Below are 18198 nucleotides of genomic sequence, written 5' to 3'. Positions count from 1 at the left end.
CACAAGCAGACCCCCAAAAAACGGGCTGCTGCTTCCAGAGGGGAAATGTGCAATTTAAGCAGGAGAAAACAAAACAAAGCAAAAACACACACATAACACCAAAAACAAAACATAAACTGGCGGAGTGCGTCTTACAAATAGTCATGCCAAGCTGCTATGCTGTGCAAGGTGCCTTGGGTAACTACAACTGTGCCTCGCTGGCTGGCTGGCTTGCTAAGAAGGTCCTGGCATAGGGACATGTTCCACCACACTTGTCTGGTTAGCTGCATGCTCCCAGGAAACAACCTGCTGCTGTCTACATCATCACCACATGTGAATAAAAGAAAGAAAGACAGCAAGAAAGAAAGAGAGAAAGAAAGAGAGAAAGAGAGAAAGAAAGAGAGGAAGAAAGAAAGAGAGAAAGAAAAAAAAAGAAGTAAAACGGCGGGAAAACTTGCATCAACACTGGCACTCTCCCTCCAGCAGGGGTAGACAAAATGCTCACAGGAGAGATCCAGATCTGACTTTGACCAACGTTAGAGAAAGGTGTGCACCGTTCCCGGAGGTACTGCAATACCGGGCCGATGCGTGGAGTGGACGGAGCAAGCCCCTGTTCCATCTCCCGATTCCAAAAATCAATTTAATATATGGTCCCCTGATAGGGGACGTATCAGATATTAAACTGATAAGAACAGATACTACACTTGATCTTAGCCAAAAGGCCGAGAAGCGATGGCGACTTGGCCCTTGCCCGGGGCCCCCCAGCCCGGACGGCACAGGGGGATTCAAAGGTGGGTGCAAAATTCCAAGCACAAGCAGACCCCCAAAAAACGGGCTGCTGCTTCCAGAGGGGAAATGTGCAATTTAAGCAGGAGAAAACAAAACAAAGCAAAAACACACACATAACACCAAAAACAAGACATAAACTGGCGGAGTGCGTCTTACAAATAGTCATGCCAAGCTGCTATGCTGTGCAAGGTGCCTTGGGTAACTACAACTGTGCCTCGCTGGCTGGCTGGCTTGCTAAGAAGGTCCTGGCATAGGGACATGTTCCACCACACTTGTCTGGTTAGCTGCATGCTCCCAGGAAACAACCTGCTGCTGTCTACATCATCACCACATGTGAATAAAAGAAAGAAAGACAGCAAGAAAGAAAGACAGAAAGAAAGAGAGAAAGAGAGAAAGAAAGAGAGAAAGAAAGAAAGAGAGAAAGAAAAAAAAAAGAAGTAAAACGGCGGGAAAACTTGCATCAACACTGGCACTCTCCCTCCAGCAGGGGTAGACAAAATGCTCACAGGAGAGATCCAGATCTGACTTTGACCAACGTTAGAGAAAGGTGTGCACCGTTCCCGGAGGTACTGCAATACCGGGCCGATGCGTGGAGTGGACGGAGCAAGCCCCTGTTCCATCTCCCGATTCCAAAAATCAATTTAATATATGGTCCCCTGATAGGGGACGTATCAGATATTAAACTGATAAGAACAGATACTACACTTGATCTTAGCCAAAAGGCCGAGAAGCGATGGCGACTTGGCCCTTGCCCGGGGCCCCCCAGCCCGGACGGCACAGGGGGATTCAAAGGTGGGTGCAAAATTCCAAGCACAAGCAGACCCCCAAAAAACGGGCTGCTGCTTCCAGAGGGGAAATGTGCAATTTAAGCAGGAGAAAACAAAACAAAGCAAAAACACACCCATAACACCAAAAACAAAACATAAACTGGCGGAGTGCGTCTTACAAATAGTCATGCCAAGCTGCTATGCTGTGCAAGGTGCCTTGGGTAACTACAACTGTGCCTCGCTGGCTGGCTGGCTTGCTAAGAAGGTCCTGGCATAGGGACATGTTCCACCACACTTGTCTGGTTAGCTGCATGCTCCCAGGAAACAACCTGCTGCTGTCTACATCATCACCACATGTGAATAAAAGAAAGAAAGACAGCAAGAAAGAAAGAGAGAAAGAAAGAGAGAAAGAAAGAGAGAAAGAAAAAAAAAAGAAGTAAAACGGCGGGAAAACTTGCATCAACACTGGCACTCTCCCTCCAGCAGGGGTAGACAAAATGCTCACAGGAGAGATCCAGATCTGACTTTGACCAACGTTAGAGAAAGGTGTGCACCGTTCCCGGAGGTACTGCAATACCGGGCCGATGTGTGGAGTGGACGGAGCAAGCCCCTGTTCCATCTCCCGATTCCAAAAATCAATTTAATATATGGTCCCCTGATAGGGGACGTATCAGATATTAATACTCTTTTATTGAGATTTTACATTTTTTACATTTACACCCATTCGTTTTTTCATTCATTTTACATTTCTTTTAAAGATGACATTCATGCATACAGACATACATTTTGTTTTAAAAGCATTTAAAATACATTTAAAAACACCAAGACAATTGTGCTTTGTACATGGTTAAAACAGACACAGATTAAAATCAACATGAAAAAAACCTGTGCTGTTTTAAAAGTGACTGGAAAAAAAGAACCATCTATAAAAAACCAGTGCTTGTGAGGGCCGGGGAGTGCTCTCTAAAAAAGTGAACATAAACCTAGATCTAAAACAGGGACAGGGGAAAAGGGACAGTGTATAAACAGTGAGTTAAAATTCTAAAATTTTAAAACACTTAATCTTTAGTAAAATACTCTTTTATTGAGATTTTACATTTTTTTACATTTACACCCATTCGTTTTTTCATTCATTTTACATTTCTTTTAAAGATGACATTCATGCATACAGACATACATTTTGTTTTAAAAGCATTTAAAATACATTAAAAAACACCAAGACAATTGTGCTTTGTACATGGTTAAAACAGACACAGATTAAAATCAACATGAAAAAAACCTGTGCTGTTTTAAAAGTGACTGGAAAAAAAGAACCATCTATAAAAAACCAGTGCTTGTGAGGGCCGGGGAGTGCTCTCTAAAAAAGTGAACATAAAGCTAGATCTAAAACAGGGACAGGGGAAAAGGGACAGTGTATAAACAGTGAGTTAAAATTCTAAAATTTTAAAACACTTAAAATGTAACTTTTAATAGTTTACATTAAAAATCTTAAAGATACATAAAACGAAACAAAACAAAATCAAATAAAACATTCAAATTAAATCAAAGGTCCATAAAACTGAAACAAAAAGACTACATAAAACCAGGGCACCGTTGAAAAACGGTCATGCCAGCTAAAAAGGGCGGAATGCTGGCATGACAAAATAAATAAAAGGCTTAGCGGTGCCCCGTAGTCCCGCTCCTAGGAGCTAGCGGTTCCAGTTTTTTCCTTTATTCCATCTTCACGTCCTGAAGTCCGGCGATCCTCCACTCCGCGCAGGCCTTGTCCTTCCCGAGGGTCCGGATGTCCAGAATTACAAAGTCCTTGATAAGAGTTTGTGCCCTTCTGGTCGTGGTGATAGTGTCTAGCTCCTGCTTGTGATAGACACAGACGTTACGGCCTTCCCACAGGATCTGCTTGACAACATTGATGACACGCCAAACGCACTTAGCTGTGCTGGTATCGATTCCTCCCGCAGGCCCATAGAGCACAGTCTCAGCGGTCATCTTGGCCGTGTCAGCAAACCTGTTTAGGAAGACAGAGACAGAGAGCCAGACACTGCCAGCCACATCACACTCCCAGAAGATATGGGCTGGTGTTTCTCTCTTGCGGCACTTTGCATAGGGGCATGTTTCTACTTGGGCTAGTCCCCTCCTGAACATGAACGCTCGAGTGGGGAGTGCACTGTGGACGGTGTTCCATGCTATATCCTTCTGGACATTACTGAGGCAGCTGTGAGACACATTCTCCCAGATTTTTTGGCTTTGGGTGAGGGAGAAAGTAGCTACTTTTTCAATTTCCTGGGAACCGGCAAGATATTTAGTTACAGCCTTGTATTCCCAGGAGGCCAATTTTGCTTTATCTAAGCCCAATTTATATATAGTGTCCCTTAAGGTTCTATAATACAATGGGGGGTCCCAGGAGTACGGCACGGTGTTATCAATAGTGCAGAGGCCCAAGGCCCTGAGACAGGTGGCAAAATAGAAACGATTCATGTAACATACCTTCCTGTCCAGGGCCTGGATGTTCTTGATAGTTTGCGTGAGCCCCTGCACTCGGGTGAGCTGCACAACGTCCGGGACCCCCTTACCTCCCTTCTTGTCGGCTTTACTCAGGGTGGCTCGCTTTACCCTCTCCATCTTGCTGCCCCAGATAAAGCGGTGGATAATGCGGTCCACCACTTTTTTGGTGGTCCTGTCTGGGGGAAAGATTTTTCCTACATAAGAGAGGATGGGGAACAGTATAGACTTGGTTATTAATACTCTACCCGTCATTGTTAAGGATCTTGTGCTCCATCCGCCAATCTTTTTACGGACCTGGTTAATGGCCGCCGTCCAGCTCTGGGCCCCCGAGCTATTGTTCTCGAAAATGAGGCCCAGAATCTTGATTTTGTCCTTTTTGACAGGGTACATGTCCGACAGTTCCCTATCTACCTGCCAATTTTTAGACACGTAGACTTCGCTCTTGGACTTATTAATCACTGCCCCGGTCGCCGTGCAGTACTTCTCAAGGATATTACTAATCCGAGGGTACCGACGATGTGTTGGTGCAAATGAGTGACACATCGTCCATATATGCTGTTGTTTTGACCTGGACCCCGTTGGATCCAGGCAGCTGGAAACCAGTTATATTGGTATCCCTACGAATTGCCTGCAGGAGGGGTTCAATGCACACGACATATAGCAGTGGGGATAGTGGGCAACCCTGTCTGACCCCTGACTGGATAGATATTTTACCAGTCAGGTGCCTGTTCACCAAGACTCGGGTACTAATGTTTGTATATATGGTTTTAACCCACTCCCTAAGTCCAGGAGCGAATTTCATCTGGTCCATCACTTTGTACATATATTCATGGCTTACCCTATCGAACGCCTTCTCCTGGTCAAGGTTGAACAGGCAGAGGGGATGGTTCCGTTCTCTAGAATAAGCCAGAATGTCCCTTGTTAACATTAAAATATCCGTGATGGACCTCCCTGGGACGCCACAAGCCTGGTCGGGGCCAATGACCAAAGGGAGGTGTACTTGTAGCCGGAGCATCAGAGCTTTGGCTAGTATCTTGTAATCCACGCAAAGGAGGCTGATTGGGCGCCAATTCCGTAGATCTTTAACTTCCCCTTTCTTATGAAGGAGAGTAATTACACTCTCCCGCATAGAAGGGCCCAACCGCTTCTCCCTGTAGACCGCTCTGTAGACCTCCGCTAAATGGACTTTTAGCGTGTCCCAAAAAAGATGGTAATACTCACCCGGGATGCCATCTGGACCTGGCGTCTTACCGGTGTTCATGGTCTTAACCGCCTGGGTGAGCTCCTCCAGCGTGAGTTCTGGGTCCTTCTCCTCCTCCTCGTCGTCCCGCACTGAGTCAGGCTCCAACTGGCTCAGGAACCACTCTATCAGGGTGTCATCTGTAGCTTTGATGTTATACAGGTCCCTATAGAAGTTCTCTACCACTTTTTTCACTCCCTCACTATCCTCTACTATCCTCCCCCTGCTGTCGAGCATGGAGGACATCAAGTGCCGCTTCTCCCTCGTTTTCTGGAAGAAGAAGCGAGTACACTTTTCGTCTTCCTCCATTTTTTGCACTTTTGCATTGTGCATGACCTTTCGTTGTTCCTCCCTACAAAGCACTGAAAGATCTAGCTTGGTCTGGGCTATCTCGTCGCTTACAGGGAACCCCCGAAGCTGAAGCAGGCTCAGACGCTGGAGGGCAGCATTCAGGTGTTTATATTTGGCCCTCCTTTCTTTTGCTTTCCTCTTGCCTGCTGCTATGAAATAACCCTTAGATCTCATTTTGACCATCTCCCACCACTCTATAGGGGAGTTGAATAGGTCACGCAAAGTGGTCCACTCAACAAGCCTGCTCTTATAGGCTGCAGCTATGGAGGGGTCATCGAGTAAGGAGGTGTTTAATTTCCAAACCCCTGACCCCATCTGGGAGGTCTGAGGGACCTGCAATGTTACCTGCAGGAGCCTATGGTCAGAGAAGAAGACGGCCTGGGTGTCTACTGCCGTCTTCGTAAGGGAGCTGGTATGCAGGACGAGATCTATACGGGAGAAGGAGGTCCCAGATGAGCTCACCCAGGTAAAGGGAGGCACCAGGTCCTTACCTGCATCACACAGGGAGAAATCAAATATTACGGAGGACAAAACTACTAGAGCGGTCGTTGCGTGGCCTGCTCCGGTCTACGTCCCTCAGAGCACAATTGAAGTCACCTGACACGATGACGGGTACGTTCCCCAGCAGGAGTGGACGCAGCTGTGGAAAAAAATGAACTCTTTCGTTTTGGTTAGTGGGTGCGTAGACATTGACCAGTCTGAGGGGAGTGTTGTTGTATGTCACATCCACGCTCAGAATTCTACCAGGTTCTACCTCCCTGCTGCTGCGGGAGGTAATAAATGGGTTTTTAAACAGGATACCTACTCCGTCGGCTCTGGCTATGTTGGAGCCCGACCAGAAGGAGTCCCCCAGGGTCCAACTCTCCTTCAGGTCCCTATAATCAGGGCTCGACGAAATACCACACTCCTGCAGAAAGATGAGATCTGCTTTCAAGTTAGCTAGATAGTTTAGTACATCAAATCTTTTTTGTGTCTCCCTGATGCTCCTGACATTAACAGACACACATATCAGGGCCATCAGGGTAGCTAACAAGAAAAGGAGTCGCTGCGTCCACCCCATAGCGACTATGATTGGGAGGTCGGGACACTCTTCCTACTCTTAGCTCTACGCTTGCTTCGAGGGGGCTTGGGCTTATTTGCAACTCCCATCACCCCTGAGAAGGTACTCACTGCTGCCTCGTCCAAGAAGGCACCGTCTTTATATGCACAGTACGTGGAGTTGTTGGGGCTATTCAACTCCCCACAAGGTAAGTCTGGTGGAACTTGCTCAGGGCCCCTCGGAACGTGTGGGTCAGCTTTGTCCTGGGGGGGGGTTATGACAGACAGCATTCTTTGGCTGTTACCGTCTGTTGAATTGGAGCTGTTAGCAGACTTCTGGCTTACCGCGTCCAGGGGTATTCCCATGTCCTCCAGTGCTGTATCTAGGAGGACCTCTAGGGGGCCCCTGGTTTTGCCCATACAAGGGAGGGGGTCAAGGATGCTTTGAAGGGAGGCCCATCGCTTGAAGAGGGTCATTGCTACAGAGGTACTGCTGGTCAGGGAAGGTGTTGACCCCGACCTCTCCCTCGGTGCATTAGTGAACACCTCTTCTGCGAGGTGTGCTAGGGTTTGTGCCAACGACTGGGAAGGCTGGCTGGGGATGCCCTGGCTGGCTGCTACCTGCCCACTAGGCGGCAGTGTAGCCGTCCCACTCGCCTCCGTCTCTGCCTGCGAGGGCAAGACTGGGGACTTTGTGTGGACATTAGCTGGTTTTGGATCTATGGGGGCCACCTGCAACTTGCTGTCTTTGATCCTGATCTTCTTTCTTTTCCCCCCCTCGTCTCTACCCTTTCTTTTCCCCACCCTCTGCTGGTTCTTCACTCCCTTCCCCTCCTTCTCACTCTCACTTTCACTGTCGCTTTTGCTTTCCTCCCCCACGGACTCAATCCTTATGGCGTCATAACGAGAGCCGAGGGGGAGTGCTGGCGCTGAGAGGGCCCTACTCAGGGGGGGGCCGCTGCTGGGTCCGGGCTCCCTCCCTGACTCGTGTTCTGCATCAGAGGAGCTACTGGAGGAGCTAGTGGAGTGGCTGTTGTACTCTCTCTCTGGGCTGGGGGAAGGGGTCCTCGTAAAACGGGACATGTCTCGGGGGCGGGGGGGTGAGGGGGTGCTGGTGATGATGGTGGTGCTGGAGTCTGGGTCTTGGATACTGTTGGTGGTGATGTGGACTGATCTTTGTTACTTGCTCCCTCTTCCTGCTCAGGCCTAGGCTTGTTCATGTTTGCCTTGCTGGCTCTGGCCATGTTGGCATAGGAAGAGGGGCAGTCCTTAAACAGGTGCCCCTTCTTTCCACACAAATTGCACTGCCTCTCTTCTCTGCAGTGGCTGGTCTCGTGGGGGGCGCCGCAGTTCCTGCACTTGACTACAGTACACGCGGCCGCCAGGTGTCCTAATTCCCCACATTTCCTGCAGAGTTTTGGCATCCCATTATAGAATACCAGCCCTCTGTTGGGCCCTAACACTATGGAGTTTGGAATGTGGCGGACGCCTCCAATGCCCGATGGATCAACATTAAGGCGTACCAGCCACTTTCTGGCTCCTGTCCAAACCCCATCTTCATCTGTAATTTTCCTCCCTTCTGATGACACCCTCCCATAGCGGTTAAGCCATGTTGTAATATCATAGTCGCTAACAGCCTCATTGAAAAATTGGACAGTAACAACTTTCATTTCTCTGTCTGTCAGTGCATCCACACAAAATTCTTTGTATGGAGCGAGATATTTATTCTCCCCCCAAAAGGACCACATTTCTTGTAACTTTTGGGGGTTCCTAAAACTGACCTCAAACACTTCCTTAAGCCCTGGCAATTTCACCAAACAATTCAAGTCAGAAGGGGAAAAACCCATACCCCTCTGAAGAATGGTCCGGCTGAACTCCAGTCTCGTCAGTCCTGGTTCCGTTTCATCTTGCTGGGTCCTTGTGAAGCGCACCGCATTGTGCCTCCTAGTCTCCTGGGTTGGCCGGAACGCCATCCTTCAGCTGGCTCCTCCGATTGGGGTGGGAGAAGCCTCTGGACGTCCGGGTTGTCTCTCTCTACGGAAAAGAAACAACGTAAGCAGCAAATCTGGGCAGTTGAAGGAACTATTACTTTAGTCCCTGAGGAGATGGTCGCCTCGCAAGAGGGACCCCCTCCCCAGGTGAACGGTGTCCTTCCCTGGCGGAGTAGGGGGCGCTGCTTGGCACCGAGACCACGTAGGAAGAATCGTGGCTGTGACGCCTCCTCGGGGTCCGGGGCCGCCCTCTGCTCCTCCCAGATGGCGCCCTCTGCTGGGCGCCTGCTGCTCTCTCGGTCTGGATCTCGATTACAATCAAGGGCTGGGGATGAGGTCGTCTAGGTCATCAAAGGGTCCTCAAAGGTCGTCTGGATGGTAGGTCCTCCTTCTCTCTAACTCCAGGAACGTCTGGAAAAGCCTGAAAAAGAAAAAAACTGGAACCGCCTGAAAAAGAAAAAACTGCTCTCAACAGTCAACAAAATCTTGAAAGACCCTCGGCCTGGATTGGGCAAGCCAAAACCAGACTGAGCATTAGTCTTCCAAAAAGTTGCCGAGCTGAAGAAAGCCAGTCAAAAATAAAAAAAAATTCTGTTCCTCCTCACCCGAACAAACCTCTCACAGACCCTCGGAGGGAGCGGGCAATGCCACTACCCTCTAAGCCTTAGTCTTAGAAAGATCTATTCGAACTGAAGAGAAACCAGAGTATATGGCTGGCTAAGAAGGACCTGGCATAGGGACATGTTCCACCACACTTGTCTGGTTAGCTGCATGCTCCCAGGAAACAACCTGCTGCTGTCTACATCATCACCACATGTGAATAAAAGAAAGAAAGACAGCAAGAAAGAAAGAGAGAAAGAAAGAGAGAAAGAGAGAAAGAAAGAGAGAAAGAAAGAAAGAGAGAAAGAAAAAAAAAAGAAGTAAAACGGCGGGAAAACTTGCATCAACACTGGCACTCTCCCTCCAGCAGGGGTAGACAAAATGCTCACAGGAGAGATCCAGATCTGACTTTGACCAACGTTAGAGAAAGGTGTGCACCGTTCCCGGAGGTACTGCAATACCGGGCCGATGCGTGGAGTGGACGGAGCAAGCCCCTGTTCCATCTCCCGATTCCAAAAATCAATTTAATATATGGTCCCCTGATAGGGGACGTATCAGATATTAAACTGATAAGAACAGATACTACACTTGATCTTAGCCAAAAGGCCGAGAAGCGATGGCGACTTGGCCCTTGCCCGGGGCCCCCCAGCCCGGACGGCACAGGGGGATTCAAAGGTGGGTGCAAAATTCCAAGCACAAGCAGACCCCCAAAAAACGGGCTGCTGCTTCCAGAGGGGAAATGTGCAATTTAAGCAGGAGAAAACAAAACAAAGCAAAAACACACACATAACACCAAAAACAAAACATAAACTGGCGGAGTGCGTCTTACAAATAGTCATGCCAAGCTGCTATGCTGTGCAAGGTGCCTTGGGTAACTACAACTGTGCCTCGCTGGCTGGCTGGCTTGCTAAGAAGGTCCTGGCATAGGGACATGTTCCACCACACTTGTCTGGTTAGCTGCATGCTCCCAGGAAACAACCTGCTGCTGTCTACATCATCACCACATGTGAATAAAAGAAAGAAAGACAGCAAGAAAGAAAGAGAGAAAGAAAGAGAGAAAGAAAAAAAAAAGAAGTAAAACGGCGGGAAAACTTGCATCAACACTGGCACTCTCCCTCCAGCAGGGGTAGACAAAATGCTCACAGGAGAGATCCAGATCTGACTTTGACCAACGTTAGAGAAAGGTGTGCACCGTTCCCGGAGGTACTGCAATACCGGGCCGATGCGTGGAGTGGACGGAGCAAGCCCCTGTTCCATCTCCCGATTCCAAAAATCAATTTAATATATGGTCCCCTGATAGGGGACGTATCAGATATTAAACTGATAAGAACAGATACTACACTTGATCTTAGCCAAAAGGCCGAGAAGCGATGGCGACTTGGCCCTTGCCCGGGGCCCCCCAGCCCGGACGGCACAGGTTGATTCAAAGGTGGGTGCAAAATTTCAAGCACAAGCAGACCCCCAAAAAACGGGCTGCTGCTTCCAGAGGGGAAATGTGCAATTTAAGCAGGAGGAAACAAAACAAAGCAAAAACACACACATAACACCAAAAACAAAACATAAACTGGCGGAGTGCGTCTTACAAATAGTCATGCCAAGCTGCAATGCTGTGCAAGGTGCCTTGGGTAACTACAACTGTGCCTCGCTGGCTGGCTGGCTTGCTAAGAAGGTCCTGGCATAGGGACATGTTCCACCACACTTGTCTGGTTAGCTGCATGCTCCCAGGAAACAACCTGCTGCTGTCTACATCATCACCACATGTGAATAAAAGAAAGAAAGACAGCAAGAAAGAGAGAAAGAAAGAGAGAAAGAGAGAAAGAAAGAGAGAAAGAAAGAAAGAGAGAAAGAAAAAAAAAAGAAGTAAAACGGCGGGAAAACTTGCATCAACACTGGCACTCTCCCTCCAGCAGGGGTAGACAAAATGCTCACAGGAGAGATCCAGATCTGACTTTGACCAACGTTAGAGAAAGGTGTGCACCGTTCCCGGAGGTACTGCAATACCGGGCCGATGCGTGGAGTGGACGGAGCAAGCCCCTGTTCCATCTCCCGATTCCAAAAATCAATTTAATATATGGTCCCCTGATAGGGACGTATCAGATATTAAACTGATAAGAACAGATACTACACTTGATCTTAGCCAAAAGGCCGAGAAGCGATGGCGACTTGGCCTTGCCCGGGGCCCCCAGCCCGGACGGCACAGGTTGATTCAAAGGTGGGTGCAAAATTCCAAGCACAAGCAGACCCCCAAAAAACGGGCTGCTGCTTCCAGAGGGGAAATGTGCAATTTAAGCAGGAGAAAACAAAACAAAGCAAAACACACACATAACACCAAAAACAAAACATAAACTGGCGGAGTGCGTCTTACAAATAGTCATGCCAAGCTGCTATGCTGTGCAAGGTGCCTTGGGTAACTACAACTGTGCCTCGCTGGCTGGCTGGCTTGCTAAGAAGGTCCTGGCATAGGGACATGTTCCACCACACTTGTCTGGTTAGCTGCATGCTCCCAGGAAACAACCTGCTGCTGTCTACATCATCACCACATGTGAATAAAAGAAAGAAAGACAGCAAGAAAGAAAGAGAGAAAGAAAGAGAGAAAGAGAGAAAGAAAGATGAGAAAGAAAGAAAGAGAGAAAGAAAAAAAAAGAAGTAAAACGGCGGGAAAACTTGCATCAACACTGGCACTCTCCCTCCAGCAGGGGTAGACAAAATGCTCACAGGAGAGATCCAGATCTGACTTTGACCAACGTTAGAGAAAGGTGTGCACCGTTCCCGGAGGTACTGCAATACCGGGCCGATGCGTGGAGTGGACGGAGCAAGCCCCTGTTCCATCTCCCGATTCCAAAAATCAATTTAATATATGGTCCCCTGATAGGGGACGTATCAGATATTAATACTCTTTTATTGAGATTTTACATTTTTTACATTTACACCCATTCGTTTTTTTCATTCATTTTACATTTCTTTTAAAGAAGACATTCATGCATACAGACATACATTTTGTTTTAAAAGCATTTAAAATACATTTAAAAACACCAAGACAATTGTGCTTTTGTACATGGTTAAAACAGACACAGATTAAAATCAACATGAAAAAAAACCTGTGCTGTTTTTAAAAGTGACTGGAAAAAAAGAACCATCTATAAAAACCAGTGCTTGTGAGGGGCCGGGGAGTGCTCTCTAAAAGGTTCAAAAGTGAACATAAAACTAGATCTAAAACAGGGACAGGGGAAAAGGACAGTGTATAAAACAGTGAGTTAAAATTCTAAAATTTTAAAACACTTAAAATGTAACTTTTAATAGTTTACATTAAAAATCTTAAAGATACATAAAACAAAACAAAACAAAAATCAAATAAAACATTCAAAATAAATCAATCAAAATCCATAAAACTGAAACAAAAAGACTACATAAAACCAGGGCACGTTGAAAAAACGGTCATGCCAGCTAAAAAGGGCGGAATGCTGGCATGACAAAATAAATAAAAGGCTTAGCGGTGCCCCGTACTCCCGCTCCTAGGAGCTAGCGGTTCCAGTTTTTTCCTTTATTCCATCTTCACGTCCTGAAGTCCGGCGATCCTCCACTCCGCGCAGGCCTTGTCCTTCCCGAGGGTCCGGATGTCCAGAATTACAAAGTCCTTGATAAGAGTTTGTGCCCTTCTGGTCGTGGTGATAGTGTCTAGCTCCTGCTTGTGATAGACACAGACGTTACGGCCTTCCCACAGGATCTGCTTGACAACATTGATGACACGCCAAACGCACTTAGCTGTGCTGGTAGTGATTCCTCCCGCAGGCCCATAGAGCACAGTCTCAGCGGTCATCTTGGCCGTGTCAGCAAACCTGTTTAGGAAGACAGAGACAGAGAGCCAGACACTGCCAGCCACATCACACTCCCAGAAGATATGGGCTGGTGTTTCTCTCTTGCGGCACTTTGCATAGGGGCATGTTTCTACTTGGGCTAGTCCCCTCCTGAACATGAACGCTCGAGTGGGGGAGTGCACTGTGGACGGTGTTCCTTGCTATATCCTTCTGGACATTACTGAGCAGCTGTGAGACACATTCTCCCAGATTTTTTGGCTTTGGGTGAGGGAGAAAGTAGCTACTTTTTCAATTTCCTGGTGAACCGGCAAGATATTTAGTTACAGCCTTGTATTCCCAGGAGGCCAATTTTGCTTTATCTAAGCCCAATTTATATATAGTGTCCCTTAAGGTTCTATAATACAATGGGGGGTCCCAGGAGTACGGCACGGTGTTATCAATAGTGCAGAGGCCCAAGGCCCTGAGACAGGTGGCAAAATAGAAACGATTCATGTAACATACCTTCCTGTCCAGGGCCTGGATGTTCTTGATAGTTTGCGTGAGCCCCTGCACTCGGGTGAGCTGCACAACGTCCGGGACCCCCTTACCTCCCTTCTTGTCGGCTTTACTCCAGGGTGGCTCGTTTTACCCTCTCCATCTTGCTGCCCCAGATAAAGCGGTGGATAATGCGGTCCACCACTTTTTTGGTGGTCCTGTCTGGGGGAAAGATTTTTCCTACATAAGAGAGGATGGGGAACAGTATAGACTTGGTTATTAATACTCTACCCGTCATTGTTAAGGATCTTGTGCTCCATCCGCCAATCTTTTTACGGACCTGGTTAATGGCCGCCGTCCAGCTCTGGGCCCCAGAGCTATTGTTCTCGAAAATGAGGCCCAGAATCTTGATTTTGTCCTTTTTGACAGGGTACATGTCCGACAGTTCCCTATCTACCTGCCAATTTTAGACACGTAGACTTCGCTCTTGGACTTATTATTCACTGCCCCGGTCGCCGTGCAGTACTTCCCAAGGATATTACTAATCGAGGTAACGACGATGTGTTGGTGCAAATGAGTGACACATCGTCCATATATGCTGTTGTTTTGACCTGGACCCCGTTGGATCCAGGCAGCTGGAAACCAGTTATATTGGTATCCCTACGAATTGCCTGCAGGAGGGGTTCAATGCACACGACATATAGCAGTGGGGATAGTGGGCAACCCTGTCTGACCCCTGACTGGATAGATATTTTACCAGTCAGGTGCCTGTTCACCAAGACTCGGGTACTAATGTTTGTATAGATGGTTTTAACCCACCCCCTAAGTCCAGGAGCGAATTTCATCTGGTCCATCACTTTGTACATATATTCATGGCTTACCCTGTCGAACGCCTTCTCCTGGTCAAGGTTGAACAGGCAGAGGGGATGGTTCCGTTCTCTAGAATAAGCCAGAATGGTCCCTTGTTAACATTAAAATATCCGTGATGGACCTCCCTGGGACGCCACAAGCCTGGTCGGGGCCAATGACCAAAGGGAGGTTGTACTTGTAGCCGGAGCATCAGAGCTTTGGCTAGTATCTTGTAATCCACGCAAAGGAGGCTGATTGGGCGCCAATTCCGTAGATCTTTAACTTCCCCTTTCTTATGAAGGAGAGTAAATTTACACTCTCCCGCATAGAAGGGCCCAACCGCTTCTCCCTGTAGACCGCTCTGTAGACCTCCGCTAAATGGACTTTTAGCGTGATGTCCCAAAAAAGATGGTAATACTCACCCGGGATGCCATCTGGACCTGGCGTCTTACCGGTGTTCATGGTCTTAACCGCCTGGGTGAGCTCCTCCAGCGGTGAGTTCCTGGGTCCTTCTCCTCCTCCTCCTCGTCCCGCACTGAGTCAGGCTCCAACTGGCTCAGGAACCACTCTATCAGGGTGTCATCTGTAGCTTTGATGTTATACAGGTCCCTATAGAAGTTCTCTACCACTTTTTTCACTCCCTCACTATCCTCTACTATCCTCCCCCTGCTGTCGAGCATGGAGGACATCAAGTGCCGCTTCTCCCTCGTTTTCTGGAAGAAGAAGCGAGTACACTTTTCGTCTCCTCCATTTTTTGCACTTTTGCATGTGCATGACCTTTCGTTGTTCCTCCCTACAAAGCACTGAAAGATCTAGCTTGGTCTGGGCTATCTCGTCGCTTACAGGGAACCCCGAAGCTGAAGCAGGCTCAGACGATGGAGGGCAGCATTCAGGTATTTATATTTGGCCCTCCTTTCTTTTGCTTTCTTTTGCTGCAAAAGGGCCGAGAAGCGATGGCGACTTGGCCCTTGCCCGGGGCCCCCCAGCCCGGACGGCACAGGGGGATTCAAAGGTGGGTGCAAAATTCCAAGCACAAGCAGACCCCCAAAAAACGGGCTGCTGCTTCCAGAGGGGAAATGTGCAATTTAAGCAGGAGAAAACAAAACAAAGCAAAAACACACACATACACCAAAAACAAAACATAAACTGGCGGAGTGCGTCTTACAAATAGTCATGCCAAGCTGCTATGCTGTGCAAGGTGCCTTGGGTAACTACAACTGTGCCTCGCTGGCTGGCTGGCTTTGCTAAGAGGTCCTGGCATAGGGACATGTCCACCACACTTGTCTGGTTAGCTGCATGCTCCCAGGAAAACAACCTGCTGCTGTCTACATCATCACCACATGTGAATAAAAGAAAGAAAGGACAGCAAGAAAGAAAGAGAGAAAGAAAGAGAGAGAAGAGAGAAAGAAAGAGAGAAGAAAGGAAAGAGAGAAGAAAAAAAAAAAGAAGTAAAACGGCGGGAAAAACTTGCATCAACACTGGCACTCTCCCTCCAGCAGGGGTAGACAAAATGCTCACAGGAGAGATCCAGATCTGACTTTGACCAACGTTAGAGAAAGGTGTGCACCATTCCCGGAGGTACTGCAATACCGGGCCGATGCGTGGAGTGGACGGAGCAAGCCCCTGTTCCATCTCCCGATTCCAAAAATCAATTTAATATATGGTCCCCTGATAGGGGACGTATCAGATATTAAACTGATAAGAACAGATTTTTTTTTTTTTTTTTATTTATTAATGGAAAAAAAATACACATACAAACACAACTCACAAAACACACTTAAACATCACAATACAAAAATAACTATAACCACTTTATATACAACAAACTCATGAACAGAACAACACATTACAATCCACTTATAAAAAAACACATTACATATCACATTACATCTCTCCATATATGCAACAAATACAAAAACATAATCACGCATACAATTCCATTTTTGAAACCTTTCTACAGGATAACATGTGCCCCTAACAATATGCCTATCCTACTTCTAATAAACAAGCAGCAAGATCTCATCCCACGCCAGTAGCCCACAGATCTCCACGTCTCCATTCCTCAAGCCTCCATCTTCTCTTCGCCTCTTGTCGGCCAAGTCGCAAAGCGTCCTTTAGGACATAGCTCTCCATCTGACTTAGTCCCATTTCAAGAACAGCCTGGGCAGGCAGGCTCACGCCCTTCACCACAAAACAGTTCCTTGCCTTCCAAATTGCATCACACAGACAGCGTATTAGGACCCACAGCATGCCCCACTGCACTTTGCTCAGTTTCTCTTGGTCTTTCTTCGGGCTCCCATACAGCACACGCTGCCTATGTATGGGCAGCTGTCCCCGGAACAAATCCAGGACGGAGCCTGCCTCACTCCACACCTTCCTCGCCTCCAGACATCCCCAGAGAACGTGACCGACCGTTTCTTCCTCTCCACACTTCTCTCTCGGGCATCTGGGTGACCTCCCCAGATTACATGCATGCATCACCGCTCGAACTGGCAATACATCGTGGGCTACCAACCAAGACAGATCTCGATGCTCGTTCATCAGGGCAGGATGGCTCGCATTCTGCCACACTTCTGGCGTCTCGTCTAACACAAGGCCATGAACCGGACACATATCCCCATTACCCTGCAGAAAGTTAAACAGAGATTTACCATTAGCCACAATTTCAGCCTTACATCCTTCCAGCCCCTTGGACATCACAAATCTTTTAAATAACGCATAATGATAGGGCAGATCAAAGGCTGTTGGCACAGACAAAGGCACGGACATCAACTTTAACTTCCTCAAATAGGAACTAATATAGAATCTCACAAAGCAGGCCCCTTTTGACACACCATTCAGACACATAGCAAAATGCAATGCACAAAACTTTGACATTAAAAACGTCTGGACATCTGGCAACCCTTTCCCCCCCTTTAATTTATCCTTCCCCACCACACTCCTCCTCACTCTCTCCCATTTCCCCTGCCAAAAAAAACGAAACACAGCTCTGTTTAGCAGCGTTACCACATTCCTAGATGGTGGGAACACGACCGCCACATACAACAACAGTGGCAATATTACCCCCTTTACCACCATCACCCTCCCCTCCATCGTAAGCCTCCTCAGCCTCCAAAACCCTAGCTTTTTATTGACCCTACTTCCCACCTCCTCCCAGTTCTTACCCCCTGATCCATTAGCATCAAATTTCACCCCCAGAATCTTAATGCAGTCTTCCTTAACTTTTAATTTTATACTACCCCTCCCGTCCCATTTCCCGTAGAACATTGCCTCCGATTTCTCCTGGTTCAGTTTAGACCCAGACGCACGACAAAAAACATCAGCTTTCTCCAAAGTCCTCTGAATGGACAACTCATCCCGACAGAGGACATTGACATCATCCATATACAAGACACATTTAACCTCCTGCCCCCCACTCCCAGGAATAGTTAACCCTTTATACACTGGGTCCCTTCTCAAAGCTTGTGCCAGCGGCTCCATACAACAGATAAACAGGAGCGGAGATAACGGACAGCCCTGACGGACGCCACATCCCACACTAACTGGATTTGACAGACACCCATTTACCAATACCCTGCTATACACACCCTTATATAACAGGCCCACCCAGTCTAAAAACCTCTTTGCAAACCCCATTTTTCGCAGAACACCAAACATGAACTGATGCGAGACCCGATCATACGCCTTTTCAAGATCTAAATTTAGTACACATAATCGAATTCCCCTGTCTCTCGCATAACAGATGACATCTCTCATCAATACCAGGCTGTCCGTGATCTTCCTACCTGGAACGGCACAAGTTT

General features: G+C 47.7%; 6 non-coding genes and 2 pseudogenes across 6 annotated transcripts; all 8 read right to left on the bottom strand.

Moving 5' to 3' along the window:
• Positions 1-522: 522 nt before the first annotated feature.
• LOC131732878 (U2 spliceosomal RNA) lies at positions 523-713 on the bottom strand. The gene has a single exon (XR_009325873.1). It is a non-coding gene; the product is annotated as a U2 spliceosomal RNA (small nuclear RNA).
• A 599-nt stretch (positions 714-1312) lies between these two features.
• LOC131732873 (U2 spliceosomal RNA) lies at positions 1313-1503 on the bottom strand. Its single transcript, XR_009325872.1, has one exon. It is a non-coding gene; the product is annotated as a U2 spliceosomal RNA (small nuclear RNA).
• Positions 1504-2078: 575 nt separating this feature from the next.
• LOC131732876 (U2 spliceosomal RNA) lies at positions 2079-2233 on the bottom strand (annotated as a pseudogene).
• Positions 2234-9684: 7451 nt separating this feature from the next.
• LOC131732863 (U2 spliceosomal RNA) lies at positions 9685-9875 on the bottom strand. The gene has a single exon (XR_009325863.1). It is a non-coding gene; the product is annotated as a U2 spliceosomal RNA (small nuclear RNA).
• Positions 9876-10438: 563 nt separating this feature from the next.
• On the bottom strand, positions 10439-10629 carry LOC131732851 (U2 spliceosomal RNA). Its single transcript, XR_009325851.1, has one exon. It is a non-coding gene; the product is annotated as a U2 spliceosomal RNA (small nuclear RNA).
• Positions 10630-11224: 595 nt separating this feature from the next.
• Positions 11225-11414, bottom strand: LOC131732869 (U2 spliceosomal RNA). The gene has a single exon (XR_009325870.1). It is a non-coding gene; the product is annotated as a U2 spliceosomal RNA (small nuclear RNA).
• Positions 11415-12010: 596 nt separating this feature from the next.
• LOC131732870 (U2 spliceosomal RNA) lies at positions 12011-12165 on the bottom strand (annotated as a pseudogene).
• A 3786-nt stretch (positions 12166-15951) lies between these two features.
• On the bottom strand, positions 15952-16142 carry LOC117968074 (U2 spliceosomal RNA). The gene has a single exon (XR_009325871.1). It is a non-coding gene; the product is annotated as a U2 spliceosomal RNA (small nuclear RNA).
• Positions 16143-18198: the final 2056 nt, after the last annotated feature.

The sequence above is a fragment of the Acipenser ruthenus genome, unplaced genomic scaffold (assembly GCF_902713425.1).
Source record: "Acipenser ruthenus unplaced genomic scaffold, fAciRut3.2 maternal haplotype, whole genome shotgun sequence".
Lineage (NCBI taxonomy): Eukaryota > Metazoa > Chordata > Actinopteri > Acipenseriformes > Acipenseridae > Acipenser > Acipenser ruthenus.
The sequence above is the reverse complement of the archived record's forward strand: the minus strand, read 5'-3'. Positions and strand labels throughout refer to the sequence as shown.